The following is a 15,435-nucleotide window of genomic DNA, read 5'->3' as shown; positions in this document are numbered from 1 at the left end:
TTTTATAGTTGTGCAAACTTTCAGAATATCCCTATGCAGATTTTTAAATTTTTTTTTTTTAGGCAATGGGAGATGGTGCCATAAATACGAGACAAGATGTTGCAGCACAAAGATCACTTGCCAATCCTGCAGCTCAGGGAGGCTGCAGCCCTGTCTCACACTCATATCCTGAGCAGGTAATATCCAGAAACACACGAGGAGGAGGAGGAGGAGGCTGCATGATTACTGCCTCTCCCTTTCTCTGCTTCTTACAACACACTCACAGCAATGAGACTTGCATAGCACACCATAAATCATTGCCTCATTATGCTCCTTCTGGAGGTTTGTTTAGGGCACCTATTCTAGTACTGGCTGCGGACGATTATTTGTTCTTCCCAGAAATTCCTCTCAGATATAGACCTCGGGTTTGATTTGCACACAAGGAAAAAATCTCTGCATCTTATTTTTGAAATAATTTCTTAGTGTGCAGAACAATTTACACTACAGAACTGCCTAAGAAAGTAATTTCAGCAATGTCTGGAGGGGATTTTAATTTGTAGGTGGGTGATTTTGTTGAGAGCAGGCTTAAAGAAGGTTTTTGTGTTTTTATGGTTTTGTGACTTGTCAATAGGAAGTATTAATAAATGAAACAGAGGGCCTTCCATCCTTTCTTCCTTCCTCCCTTCTCGCCTGCCTTTCTCTTTGCTTTTCTTCTTCCCTTCTTTCTTTCTTGTGTACATAAAAGCTGTTGATCCCTTACCTAGCCAGATTTTGTTGAATTATTGTAAAAGAAGCCTAAGTACCTCATTAAAAAACATTGTAAGGTCTTCATTCACTTCTCCTGTACGTCTTTAGCCAGCCCTAGTTCACAGCTGGTGCAGGAGGGCACCGGACTGATTGACAGAATAGGGATTTTGACACTTGGTTTTGACTTAAGGAGACAAATTGTCCTAATAAAAGGTGTGCATTAGTTAGCCTAATTTACTAACGAGGAGCAGTATTGCTGATTTTGATAAAACATTATTTATTTAGCCTTGCACCAAGTAAATGCTGGAATAACCTAGATTGTACCTGCAGTGGATTTGAAGGGCCAGAGCTGAGACTTTGTGAGAGCAGGTGGGTACACTGCAACACAGCTGGGTTTTGCTGCAGTGACAATGTGATCTAGGATCTGATCCAGGCTCCTCAGAAATCAATGGAAATTCTACCCTTGACTTTACTGGGCTTTGGATCCTGCTCCAATTGTACCAGGATGGAAATGAAATTACTCCAGCTCGGAGGAAGAATTTTCTGGCTTAACAGATTCAGTGTTTTGAATTGATGGGTGGGTTTGTGTAAGGGGTCGTGACTTGAAGTTTGAGTGTTCTTGACACATGCCTTGCCACAATCCTCCCTCCTAGTCACAGCTCCCTGAAACACAATAGATTTCTGTTTTGTGACCACTCACAGACATCCCAGATGAACAACAGCATTCCGTAGGTGATTGTAATGTGAAACTCAAAATCACTGTAAGCTTGCTCAAAATGTGACCTGCCTTCACACAAAAGCTCCCTAAGCTTTCTGAACCTCACAGCAAAGCTGGATGTGTTCACAGCCATAAAGAAACACAAAGCTAAGTCACTTTAGTGTGTGTGGAGGTTTCACTGCACATCCGCCTGCACCATTGTATCTCAGAGTCCCGGGTACAATTCTCATTTGATCTTAAACTCTTACAAAGAGCCGAGGAATAGAAGATGTGCTGAGGTAAGGGCCAGAAAACACTTTTTCTAACACCCACTGCAACCTGAGTTCCCCACAAACAATCAGGACTCAGCGAGAATTGTTCCCAACTTTTTTTGATGGAAGTGCGGTGGTGACCTTCTAGATTGATTAAAGATGTGACATTGATTGACTTTGAAGGGAGCCACATCCACCCTTCTTCTGCCAAAAAGGCAGTGGCTGCAATGTGAAGCCTCAAGAATGGGGCATTGCTTTTCCAAGTACATGGAAGACATCCAAGGGTAACAGGATAATGCAGATAATGGGATAGGGTTTCTCCCCTCCTCTCCCTCAAATACCATATAGGTAGATTTTGGCTATCCAGCCTCATGCCTTAGAAGACTTTTCTCTTACAGCTACTTAAAAGATGAAATAGCTGAGGAAACGAGCTCTTTTTGCAGGTTATTTAGGATGTTTGGTGGTTGAGAATGTCAAAAAGGACTGGTGATGTTGACTCTGCAGGAATCTTTAATGGTGGTGGGGGTATGATGCTGTGAGGACCAGTGTCAGTGGAAGGGATGGTGTGGTGGGGGAAAGCTTTATTCCTCCAACCAACCCACCCCTGAGGATTGTTCACACTGTCACTTTGTGGTGTCAAGTTTGAGAGGTGCTAAAATGGCCCTATTTGCCAAAGAGTATCTTAACAATATCTGGTCTCTTTAAGGCACCTTGAGTTGGCACTGAGGAATATTGGCCTCCAAAATTACCACTTTTGAAAATCTAGGCCACTGAACCTGATATGAACTATCAGAAAGCAGAGACAAGGGAGCACTTATGTTGGAGAATGTATAGTGGCTTGAAAACTACAAATCAAAATAATTCACCCTTTTATGTGTAAATCTCCTTCTCTTTGATACACAAATTGAAAAGCTGTCTGGTTTCCTTGTAGTTTCCATAAGCAAGCAGTGTGTGACTGCACCCTTTAGAATGCTATTTAAGTGTTATTTAAAGTGCAGACCTGTTAAAGTCAAGCAAGCTCATCTGTATGCTAGAACTGAGCCCACCAAACCTTACACCTAAAACCAGAAGGGAAGGGGGTCCCGAGTGCCACGGCTCCCTCGTGACAAGGGCATGGAGTGACAAACAGTGGAGCACCAAAAGATCAAAGCACTTTTTCAGGTACAGCAATAAAATCAGAGACAGAAAAACACCAGGTCCTGGTGCAGGTGTCTGCTCTTCCAAAGCAGCCTTTGTCAGGTTTGACACAGCCAGCCCATGCCAAGGGATGCAGGCAGGAGCTGCACACTGGCAGTAAATAAATATCAGCAAATGAACCTCCTGTGTGGTGCACTTCTGAGCTGGGAGAAAGGCTGGAGAGCCACTGCATGAAGCCCAGGTGGAAGGGATTACTGGGATACGCTGAACTTAAGGGGAGTTTATTGGAAAATTTCATTGCAAGCATGGAAGGACAGTGTGATGTGTTTTGCTCATATTCCAGAGTTGTTTTCCCTGGTTGAGCACCTCAATGCAGGTCCTGTGGAAGTCAATAGCTGTCTTGCCTTTCAGAAGGATTATGGCCCTAAATAGCTTCTTTAGGAAGTGTACTTTGCTTGGTGATAACACAAAGCAGAGGGTGGATGATTAACACCAATTAGGATTATTTACAAGAACCTTGAAAACAATAGGTCCATAAATCATTGTCTTATCAATTGTAGTTCCTCCTGAGTAATTCAGTCATCATTGGGCACACTGTGTTTGTTAAATACAGATCACACTGTTGTTGGCTGAAGTGTGTGCAAATGCTGAAGGTACAATATGACCTAAAATAGCAGCATGTAAAAAAAACAACCCTGTTTTCAAAGTTTTTAAGTTCTAAATCCCCAACAGTTTACCCCCAGGTATATTGAGTGAATTTAAGGCAACTGACAGTAGCCTTGTTTCTCTTGGGTTATGCTTCAACTCTGTCTACACTTGTGTCTCCCTTTGGGGTGGTTTTGCAGTATGTCCTGGCTCTCTCCATTTGTTGGGCACTGGTCCAGCTGCAGAACAGCTTCAATGCTCACATATTCCTTCCAGAGAAGAGCCAGTGGGGAGTTCTCTCCAAAAGCAAGACAGGGCTTGGTGGGACACGCTGCTCTGATCCAAGGGGCAGCCACAGCACCACAAAGTTCTTCAGGGTTTCTGTCACCCTGCTTTGAAAGAGGAAGGATGTCAAACTTCCCAGAGCTCCAGTACCAGCCTGGAGTGGGGCTTGTGCTTCAGGGAGGGTCATCTGCTTTATGTGGCACCATTTTTGCTAGTGACTGGCAGCTCTTGAACCACTACTTCTCTTTCTTCCACCAAGGCTTCTCCTGACTCATTTTCCTTTTCCTTTAGTAACTGCCTGGTCTTCTGTAGCTGTACCTCCTTGCTGCTGATCTTTTTTACTTCTACTTTTATCACTTTTTGTGATCCCTTTTCCAATTTCCAACCTTAGTCTCCCAGAAGACCCGGAGTGGTGATGCCTGGATGCAGAGGAGATCACGCTGCTTATAGATCTGCACCATGAGGAGGCCAAAAGTTTCTGCAGCAGCAGGAGGTAAGCCAGGACTGCTGGTGGGTGTAAGGAGCAGAGAGCAAAGCCACGTGAGTTTGAGAAGAAGGCAGCAGCACCCCTCAGGATGGAGACTTTGGGACAGTGTCACGGAAAACAGAAAACTTGAAGAGACTGAAAACTTCAGGTGGTAACACACCACCCAACCAGCTGCTGGTGCAGTTTGGTCCATGGACCTTTGGGGTCTGCACACCAGAGACTGAAAACTCTTGACTTACCCTAAATTTCCTCTGTATGGACTTCTGATGTGATAGGAATGGCACAACAAAATCCAATATATCTTCTTCACCATAATGTTTCCAGCCTGCTAACTTTCCCAGGACTACTTTCTGCTCAAATTACTGGAACTTAATTACATGAGGTTTAATTTCAGTTGCTTGGCCAGCTTTAAAAACATATATTTAAATTTGAACCACAAGGATAGAATTTTGGGAGCCTCTTTGTCCTCTCACTTTAATTTAAATGAGGAAACTGTGCCTGTGAATCTCTGCTTTACTTCACCTATTCCAAGTCAGTCTCAGCTCTGGAGAGACATCCCTGACTCCCAGCAGTTTAAGGGAGAGCACAAACAACCTCTTATGTTATAGTTTATGTTTTTGAAACTGTGCAAACAGTAGATATTTGTCTTCTGCTTATGCATTATGCTTATGCTTATGCATTTTCTTGTAAATAAAATGTATTGAGACCAGAGATGGAGTTACACTGACTTTACGCCAGATAATGTATTGACATTTTACAAGAAAGTGTTGTATTATCCATCCATTTCACAAGTAGATGTTACAATGTTTCATTATAACACAAAAAAAGATGTGGAATGAGAATCAAGGGAGGGACATGGAGAGAGAATGCAAAAGGACATGGATGAGAAGTGGTGGAGTTGGAGGATAACAGCACCTATCAAGGCATTATCTGAGAATTCCTATGATTAGGACTTATCTTTCTGGCTTCATTATTTCATTATAATCTGCTGTTTACCTGATAAGTAATAAATGGCCTCCAAATTTTATTGCATTTGCTCACTTTCTTCAGATTTTACATCAGTTTGTTCTCCTCTTAAGGTCTTATTTCTGTTAAGCAATGAAGATTTTATGGTTTTACTGGGGTTGACTCGTTCCTCTGGTATTTCAGTGTTATTTAGCTAGCAAGGGTCCCACAGCAATTCCTTGAATCACAATTCCATCTATCACATTGGGATGATCAAGGATACATTGCAGCTGATGTCCAAACACTGTTGTGTACCTGGGGCCAGGCACCCACCTCCAACTCAGCAGATACAAAACCCTCCAAAAAGCCAACAAAAGAGGGCATTTTTTAAACACTCCAGCTTGCTAGTGGATTATCTTTAATGGGTTGGCAGCATGCCCCTTCCTTCCTCTGCAGGAATGATGGCCTGGCTCTGCAGCCCTGGGGTTTTGGTGGTTTTATTTTTGTTTTTTCTGTGTTACAGCGTGCAGAAGAAATAAAGTGTAATACTGATTTGTAATAGTTCCTGATGGTTTTTTCTCCTCTGCAGCCTGGGATTAATTTATTTACCTGCCAGGAGGCAAATGTAGCAACCTGCACTCCTCTTTGGGGCGTGAGCCTTGTCAGCATGGCCCTGCAGGAGAGGGCTCCTTGCGTGGACTGGCTGTTGTTTCTGGGAGCTCACAGACACACCTTCAAAGGTTGAGGGTTCAGCTTCTTCTGCGTGAGAGAGGAGAGGAAATGACCTTCACCCAGCTGAGCAGGGAACAACAGGAAACCCTCTCGGTCCTGCCATTTCCCACCCCCAGGATCCGGAGCTCAGGGACCTTTTTTGACAATCTGTCAGTGTTTTTGTCAGGGTTTAGCTGCTGCAAATATATTACCAAAGTATGTTGATGATTCATGGGGAAATGGTGTATGCTGATTTAAGTGATGGACTAGCCATTCTGTAATGGATTTGAGAATTCCCAATCAGATTGTACTTAGTTTTATCAAGGAGGAAGCTGGCAGGCTGTGTTTTAATCAACTGATAGCATCTCTTGGCAATTGGCATCCAGCTAGTGGACAGAGTACTTCTCAAAGACCAGCTCACTAAGTTACAAACAGTCACAGCCACTCAGATCTCTCAGCTTTAGCTCATATTTTTTCTATTCAGCCTGTTTCTTTCCCAAATGAAAATTTCAGCTGGAAGTGGAGGAAGATGAAACATATCTGCTTCTCTTTCACTGATGTTTTAGGAGGAATGGATGAGACAGAATACATTAGCTTCATCCCCCAGAAAGCTATGCTGAAACAAGCTCCTAGATGTAGCACAAAATCCCAGAACCAGACAAATTCTAGGATTTGGTTCTGACACAAGTTTCTGGAGTGCTCACATTGCATAAGTGTAGTAAATCTACAATATGGGGCCACACCAGGTAAGACATGGCCTTTTCCCCTTTGATTAGGCCATGACTCATTATTCCATGACTCATTATCTATTATGTCACCAAAGACATACCCAGTGTTCTAACCTGTACCAGCAGACATCAAGAATGGTTCCCTTCCCTGATAAAACTCATCAGTCTATTCATTACTTCTGGGAGAGACCAGCTCCTGCAGAACATCTTCACTGCACAAACCCTCAGATGCCACAGCTACCTTAAATAATTCCCTACTCAGGATTCATGTTTTGTCACACTTATTGAGCTGTGGAGCCATCCACACTCGTGGAGCTGTGCTCAAGCACAGCATCAAACCTGAGGAGCTGGTTTGTTGTGCCTGGCTCCTGTGGAGTAGTTACTGTACTTAGCAACCAACCTCCAATATAAATATATCTGCTACTCTGAAGAGCAGGCTTTGAAAAGCACCAGAAGGGATCACTCCCCCATAAAGATTTTTTCCAACATTGCAGAGATTGTTGGGACTTTCAGAGAGAAATTCTTCTCCCAGTGAGCATCCCAGCCGGAGGAGTGAAGATTTCACCACAGGCTGACAAACTCTGGTGCAACCTTCTTCAATGGGCCATGAATCCCTGTTTAAAGTCCTGTCTGAGCTGCTCTTGAGCCATGCAGGCATGGAGAGAGGTGGAGAGCAGCCATCCATGCAGGTGGGATTTGGGAGCCATCCATGATGTCTTTGCACGGGGGTCCCACAGCACTGTGTGGAAAAACAGCTCTGAGAGCTGAGTGCTAAAACCACGTGGGTTTGAAACTGCTTAAACATTTGGAACCCTCAGAAGAGGCTGATGATTGAAAGGCTGTAAAACAATCATGCTCCCAGAAAGTAATAAAAATAAAAGTGAGGTGTAAGGAACAGAGAGGAGTGATTCATCGGGAAATTGTGCTCTTGAAATTGTGTGACAAGTCCTGGGTGAGGGAGGAGCTGTGTGTAAGCATTTAAGGGCCAGATCCTGGCTCGTCCAGAGCTGGAGATCCAATGAAGATTAACAATGGACCTGTAGCTGAAAGGAAAATTTTAACTTCCATCTTAGATACTTTCTGTTGACCACTACATGAAAATCAGAGAAATCAGACCCCTGTTTTCAGTGTCAGGTCCCATGAGGGTCTCAGCAGACAATGACCCCCGCTGCAAGAAATGAAGTTTCCAATGCCAGAATCACCAAAAGTACATGTGAAAACAATGCTGAAAAAAGTCTTCTGTCTTTAGGGTGGAAGTATAAAATTTCCACAGGGTCATTTTCTGTATAAACATTCCTATTTGTATGTTTTACAGAGTAAAACAAAAATGTATCTTCCAAACATATTCAATAAGTCAATTTTAAAGCAAGTTAATTAAAGTATCTAAGCTTTATCACAGAGCATAAGTAAGTGAAAAAAATCCCCCAGCCAAATGTGAAGAATCTAATCTTGATTTTCTCACACCTTGAGTTCATTTATTACAATGTTTGCTCACTTTTATAAAAGCCATGCTCATGTAATAATCTAATTTCTGAGAGCATCTCCAGGGACAGGAGATCACATCACAATATCTCACTTTATGTGTCATTCAGGCAGTATCTCCCAAATCATAAAACCTTTGGAAAGGGAATGACACTTGAATAGCAGATTCCTCCTCCTTTTCTTTTTCCCTTTCTGAGCATTTTTTTCCAGCCCAATGCTCTCTTCCTTATATTGTCTGACCTCATGCACCCAGGCTGCTCATCTCCATTCTGCAGAGAAACGGGCTGTGGTGCACATCTTTCCTTGCTCTACCTGACCACCCCATCCTGTCCCACACTGCCTTTCATACAGTTTGGGATTTTTCCTTCTGTTCTGGGCTTTTATTTGTGTCACCTCACTGCCTGTGTTTTGTGCCTATGGGTTCTGCTTTGTGAACTGATAAACTGGAGCAGAGAACTGGCCCTGCTGACAAAAATCTGAAAAAAGCCCAAGTTTCAGATCAATAATTCCCCTGGTCTGAATAATTGCATTTCTAGCCAAAACTGTCCTAACAGAGAGACAGGACCTCTCCAGCTGCCTCTGGTGCCACCTCACAGACCCATTGTCCTGCCATCCTCATTTTGTTCAGCAGTTTAAGGGATCTTGATAAAGACCTCAAGGGAGGCTTATATGGTCTTAAAACATTTCATTGATCCATTCATGTTCACGCAGTCCAGGGCTTCCATTTTTGAAGTTCTTCCCTATTATCATGGAAAGTGTCTAATTGCAATAGAAGCCTGTTAGGAACCTGCTTAAGACACCCGTGTTGTGTAGCAAAGCACTTGCAGCTTGCACAAATCTCAGTGTACAAAGCTATGGAATCCTTGGGATGAAAACAGGTTTTCTAGGACATGATTCTGCTGCTCCAGATATTATTTTAATGTTAAAATCTAAGGTCACAACTTCAATCCTAGCTCATCCTGTTGACCACAGAGACCATAATCAATTTTATTTCATATGATACATCCATGCCAAACTACCATTGCCCATTTCTTCATGTAGAAGTTGTGCACCACATTATCTGGTCTGATTAATACCAGGTTACTGTGCCTGCTAGTGCACTTACAACACAACTTTGCAATGGGAAAATAATCCTGGCCTTTTTAAACACAGAGGCAAGCAGAAAAAAACACATCATCAGAATTAAACCAGTTCTGACAATTTCTCATTTCCATTTATTCAGAAAAAGTCATAATTGAGACTTAAGGAAAAAAAGAAAAGCCCTCCATGCCTTTAAGTGTAAAATCCATTTTAGTAGCAGGAAGCTGTTATATGGTTAGAGCAGTTATTTTTATTGTCTGTCTGGGTATAGTTTTTAACTGCAGGCACAGAATAAATCAATAGTGTCATAAAGCTACTCTCACCCTCTGCCCTTTCTAAAGGGACATTGTTCAGTGTCTGTGCTGGATGTGACACAGACTGTGCTTTGATGCACAGAATTATGCCTCTACTGATGTTCTGGGGGAGAGATCTGTGTGACACATATTTACCTGTATCTCTTTGTCCATATCATCTCAGAGTCATCGGATTAAAAGCAGAATAAAACACAGATACACACACAAAAATGCACAGTATCAGTATCAGAAGAGAGGGGATTTTTCTGGTTATTCTCTTGTTAATGATATTTTCAATTAATTTGTGCATTCATAAATCCTCTCAGGTAGTGTATTTCCAACACTGTCTGAGAAAACATGCAGTGATTCATAGGACAGTCCACACAACTTAAACCTGACCATAAGCTACTCTTTAATACAGCAAGGAAGGATGCAGCAGGATCTGACTGCATGAAGCTGGTGCTAGATAAAATTGCCCAGAAAGTGTGCCTTTTTAATAGCAAGAGTAGTTAATGGCTGGAACATTTGGCTTCGGAATGTGGTGGATTGAGCCTTGCTTTCAGTCTCTAAATCAAGAGTGAGTGTCTATCTAAAGCTATGCAATGGCTTCAGCAGAAGTTATGGCTTTGATGCTGAAACGAGTGGGTGAAGTTCTTCAGCTGTGTTACATAGGAAGCAAAACCAGATGACTGTGATGGTCCTTTTCAGCCTTACTAATCCATTAAATCCAGGTTTGGGGCCTTTCACACACCAGGGTTTAAAGCAGCCTCTCAGGTTTTCTGGATGGTTTCTGCAGGCAATACACGTTCCAGAGCTGGGTCTGACAAACTCCATATAAATGGGTGTCCGGAATTGACACACTTTATAATTTATATATAAATCACTGCCTCTAAATGCAGTTCCAGATCCATTTCCCCGAGCAGCTGAGCTCACTTTGTCTGTTCTGTGCAGTGGGGATTTTCCTTTGCAAAGCAGCTCTGCATCTGAGCTGAAACACACACCACGTGCTGCTGGAGACCCCAGAAACTGCCACCCCTATCACAGACCACAGAGAAGCAAACCTTTATGGATCAAATTCTTAAGAGATTTATCAGCAGCAATTCCTGTTGTCAAGTTAATTCATTGCTCCTCTCCTCGTTTGCTCATTGCAACTTCCCCAGGTTGGCACTTCTGACAGAGGCATGAAAATTGTACTTGTGCTGCAAGTGGGAGGTGGAGACAGCGAAAATCTGTGCCCTGTCTGTGGGACTCCATGCTGAGACAGCTCTATTTTCACATCTAGTCACAAGCCAATTGGTATTACCTCAGTATTTGTTTTGAGGACGGCTCTCAAGAAATAGAATTGGAGTTTGGATTTGGTAAGATTAGAGGGAGTAAAGCCTGAAATAATTCAAGGGGTTTCTGAAGGCAGCAGCACTCACATGCAGCTTGGTGCTGGACAGACAGAGAGGCAGAGAGTCTACAGGAGTCTGCACACTCCATGGTGAGCCTGGTGGGTACCACTCACCTGTGAAACCGAATGTTTGTCTTCTTTCTGAAAAATGCTTAGTGCTGGGTTTTTCTGTCTGTAAATACTGATTTGGATTTCCCTTCCTTCCTTCCCCATGCTCCATTGAAAGCAAAGACATCTCACCCAGCACCATTTGCTGACTCCTTCCCTTCTGCTCTTCCCTGTCCCCCAGTGCGTGAGCGCAGTCACGTGCGGCCCCTTGGTTTCCCCTCAGGACACTGGCACTTGGGAAGGAGAATAACAGATGTTGGGGAAAAAACAACACCCTGTCAGGTAGAAAAAACACTTTAGCAAAAAAAACCACCAACTATATGAACTTCCCGGCTTCTCAAACTTTCTCATGAATAGCCAGTGGCTGCTGGAACAGCAGCAATGATAATAATAAATTACAGTAAATATCATCCTGTCATAAGTGACAGCAAACCAAACCCACTGCTGTTCAGAAATGAATTGGAGAAAATATTTCTTAATCTCTTTTTGTGTTATTCAGTCAGCTGTAATGATTTATAGTACTCCAAAGAAGTTGTGGTACAGAGTTGTTTCTTAATCATCCATTTCAACACCTTGCTAATACCCACATATGTCTGTGCTCTGATGGGGACTCTGGCACTGCTGGATGCTGCAAAATGCTCCGCCCAGAAATAAATTATTTAATGTAAGGGACCTCTCAGCCTTTCTGTGGGACCCTCCTGCCTATAGGGACAAATCTGCTACAAGGAGGAGCAGTGCTGAGTTAAGGGGAGCCCCATAACAGTGCCTTGAAACAAGGTTGTTTCCCCAGAGCCATCTGGTTTGAGCTTATTCAATCCTAGCTCATCCTACCTCTGGCTTGAGTCTATTCAATCCTAGCTGACATCCAGCTGACAACACAATCCTAACTCATCCTGTAAATACCCACATGCAGTGGACATGGAGGGCTCTGGTGCTGGAGTGCCTCAGATGGACACCCTGCAGATGAGGCTGTCCCCCTGTGAGTCTGTGAGCACACTGGGGATCAGTGGGAAAGTAAAATGGTGGGGGATAAATTGAACTGGGAACATGGTATCAATTGCTTCTGTCTTTGTCTACTTATTTCCAAAGATTTATACGTGACAGTGTGAGGACTGCTCAGTGACACATTTTAATTTAATTAAATTTCCTGCTGGATTGATGTCTGATCAATCAATAATGTTAATGTTTTTGCAATTTAGAGATTAAAGCTTGGATGAGCGGATATTGAAATACTCTCACATCCAGCTGCCTGGGAATATCTCTTTCTGCTTCCATTCCTCAAAAAACCCATTTTGGGTGAGTATTCATCCTGAGACTTGCCATGAACCTACACCAAAGCTGAAAACTTCACCCTATTCTAGCAGAGGGCGAGGGAGTAATTCAGGAGCAGTGTCACTTCTTGGAGAGACAGACTTGCAGGCAGCTAAAACCTGGCCTTGTGCAAAATCTGTGTGGCTCTGTATATTTTCCCTCTGATGTTCAACATAGGAGAAAGAAGAATGGGGCATTGCAGGTGTGACAGTTCCCTTTGCTACCTGCCCCTTGCTCAGGAAGTTGTCAGTGCTGAGGTTGTACCTGGGGATTTGAACCTGATCACCACCAGGGCATCTTTTGGCATCTATTCTCCACGTGCCCTTATCTCCTCTGGGTCCCACTCATTTTTCTGGCCACCACAGCCCCTGCAGCAATGAGCTCCCCTGCTCAGCTGATGCTTTCTAAGCTGCCATGCATTGGACAGCAGGATCCTGGTCTGGAACTGAATGTAACAGTGATTGAAGCTTCTTGCCTGCCCAAATTTCTCATAGATGAGCTAATTGTGCTCCACCCTCTTCAGGCTGTGAAGATAAAGAGATGCTGTCGCATGTCCACAGACCCTTTTTTTCCTTCTCTTATGCCTTGTTTCATTTAGTGCCTCAAATACTTTAGTAGTGAGGTCAGGAGAGGCTTTAACTTATTCAGGGGAGTTATTCTGCACTGACTTTTCTGTGAGTCTTAGACAGCCATTTAAAAACTTACGACTCAAGAAAAAAAAGTAATCCACATTTTCAAACTTGTAACAATGTGAACCCAAATTTCATCTGAGTCTCAGGTATGGCTGTAGTCACAACAAGTCAAAGTAATTTGTAAGATCTTAACACTATCAAAACTTGGACAGTGAGAAATCCCATCTGGCTGAGGTCTGAAGGGTCCAGTGTCCATCTCTGGTCTCCAGGTCCATCTCCAGAGCTGGCTCTGTGTTATTTGGGGTGCTTGTATTCTTGTTGTATTCAGGGGAGCCTTAAAAGGGCCAATTTCTTTCCCAAATGTATTTTAAAATCTGTAAAATCTGTATGTTCTGTCCCTTAAGGATGTTCTGGGGGCTGTTCCCTGTGTACCTGTCCCTCAGACAACCCCAAAGGAACACACAGAGGAAGGAAGACAGAGAGAGAGAGAGAGAGAGAGAGAGGAGGGGGGGAAAGAAAGAGCAGCTCATTTTCCACTTTAGCCCAGACACCTGAGGGGTACAAGTCAGCAGTTTTTTTGACGGTACAAGAACTTGGTAACTTAAAACAGGAAGCAAAAGAAAAACCACGACCAAATAACTTTGCCTTGACCTCCTCCTAAAAGAGTCAATGACTTTAAAGTAAACTGGAACTTCTTGCTGGAATTTATTTGGACGTTGGCTGCTCCTTACCTCATTAGCACAGCAATATTCAGAAATGTGCCAAAAGATTTAGGCAGGCTGGAGGACGCAATGAAGCTAATTTTTTTTTCCCCCAAGGGAAGGCTTCACATATTTGTGTCTCACTATCTAAATACTCTTCAGTGCAAGAGCTTCTTCCACTGGAATCTACTGTGTGCAGCGGGTTTTGTTTTGCACTCTGCTGTTAACTCCACCAGACCCCACCACTCCAGGTGAAAGGGCAGAGTGCCCAGGGTACCCACCCCTGCTTGGGGTGAGGGTGGTTGAAGGGTAAGAGAATGTCAGTGTCACTCTGGGTATGCAGGTGTGGGGGGAAGGCAAAGGAAAAAGGGGAATTTGTTCCTTGGGAGGGAGGGAAATAATCTACTGCTAAACCATTGATTTTTGTAGTAGATCAACATTTTCTTAACGTGTTCTTCAAGGCTGGCTTTCATAGGCAGGACTGCTGTAAACTAGTTCACCTTGATTACTGACCCTTCCTTCCTTCCTTCCTTCCTTCCTTCCTTCCTTCCTTCCTTCCTTCCTTCCTTCCTTCCTTCCTTCCTTCCTTCCTTCCTTCCTTCCTTCCTTCCTTCCTTCCTTCCTTCCTTCCTTCCCAACCACCTGCACAGGGAGAAGCACCCCAACATTGTTAGAATGGGCACTCCTGGTGTTTGGGGTTTGCTATGCCCTGCTCATTAAAAGAAGGGGGTTTAATGCAAGAGTTTCATTTGAAGGAGCTGGGGCTGCTCTCTCCAACTCCCAGGTCAAAGCTCTGGCAGCTCATGTCTCTGCTGGTTCCAGCTAAGCTGTTTCACAATCTAAAAACATTATGAGCCCTGAGAAAATGGTGTCCTAAAGAGGAGCCCAAGCTTTTTCCATGTCCAACCATTGAGTGTTTGGGATCCAGAATTCCCATTATAGTTCACTACACCACCTTGCTCACCAGAGCAGGCTGGAGCAAGCTCTGGCCAGTTGGCTACTTTGGTGATTTAACCTGTCAGGAACGTGGGAATACAGAACAAAGCCACACCATAAATCCCACAATCCTCATCCTGCAATGAAATTCATTTGGACAGCATCATCAGGCTACTTTTTAGAGTTGTTCATCTTACCCTGAACAGTAAATTCCTATAGGAAAGTAATTTATGATCTGGGAGGGCTGTTACTTAAAAGCTAGTAAAATAACTTTAGCCGGACTTTTACTACCTTCAGCAGCAAGCATCCGCGCTGAAGCCAGGAATGAGCCTTTTCTTCCTAGCTGTGATACAGTGTGATCTATCACAGAGACACATGGGTTTTTGGCTTGCATTCATCTTGTTTCCATGCAGTGTGTTTAAAAAGAAATCACTGATTTCTACTTGCAATGTTTACAGTCAAGTCACGTTACTTCAGCAACTGCATGAGCTTCCAGTAATTTATGCATGAGTAGGATCAGGGTTGCTTCTGGTATAGCTTGGGCACCCTGCCTGAGAGCTGTTCAGAAATCAGCAATCTCCTGCATCCAAATCATCCAGGATCCCTCCATCTTTGAGTGGCTGAGTCACCCTGTTGAGGTAGTTTGTTCTTCTTGTTGACTGCGAGTGGAGTTGGACTTGGTGCCTAATCTTTAGATAATCAACAAATGCCATCACAAGTGTGTTGTATTACAACCATCACAGTTTTTCTGCTCCCTTCCCTGACTGTTCCTCAAGCACTGAGTACTTTTGGGTATCAGCTCCAGCATGGAAATGGCCTTAACAGGTGGCTGGTTGTGGATCTCATCACACATTTTCCACAAATAA

At 43.4% G+C, this 15,435-nt stretch overlaps 1 protein-coding gene across 2 annotated transcripts in view; it reads left to right on the top strand.

Moving 5' to 3' along the window:
- MAF (MAF bZIP transcription factor) overlaps positions 1-15,435 on the top strand; it is a 185,825-nt gene that overhangs the window by 57,678 nt on the left and 112,712 nt on the right. Inside the window, exon 3 of one of the 2 annotated variants that reach the window (XM_038148406.1) lies at positions 4,154-5,276. The exons of the other annotated variant lie outside the window; for it this stretch is intronic. The gene's annotated coding sequence lies outside the window, so the exon portion shown is untranslated. Of the gene's footprint in view, positions 1-4,153; positions 5,277-15,435 lie in introns of those variants that run through there. 2 annotated transcript variants of the gene reach the window in all.

This window comes from Motacilla alba, chromosome 11 (assembly GCF_015832195.1).
Source record: "Motacilla alba alba isolate MOTALB_02 chromosome 11, Motacilla_alba_V1.0_pri, whole genome shotgun sequence".
In the NCBI taxonomy this organism is placed as follows: Eukaryota; Metazoa; Chordata; class Aves; order Passeriformes; family Motacillidae; genus Motacilla; species Motacilla alba.
This window is presented reverse-complemented; position numbering and strand designations above follow the sequence as displayed.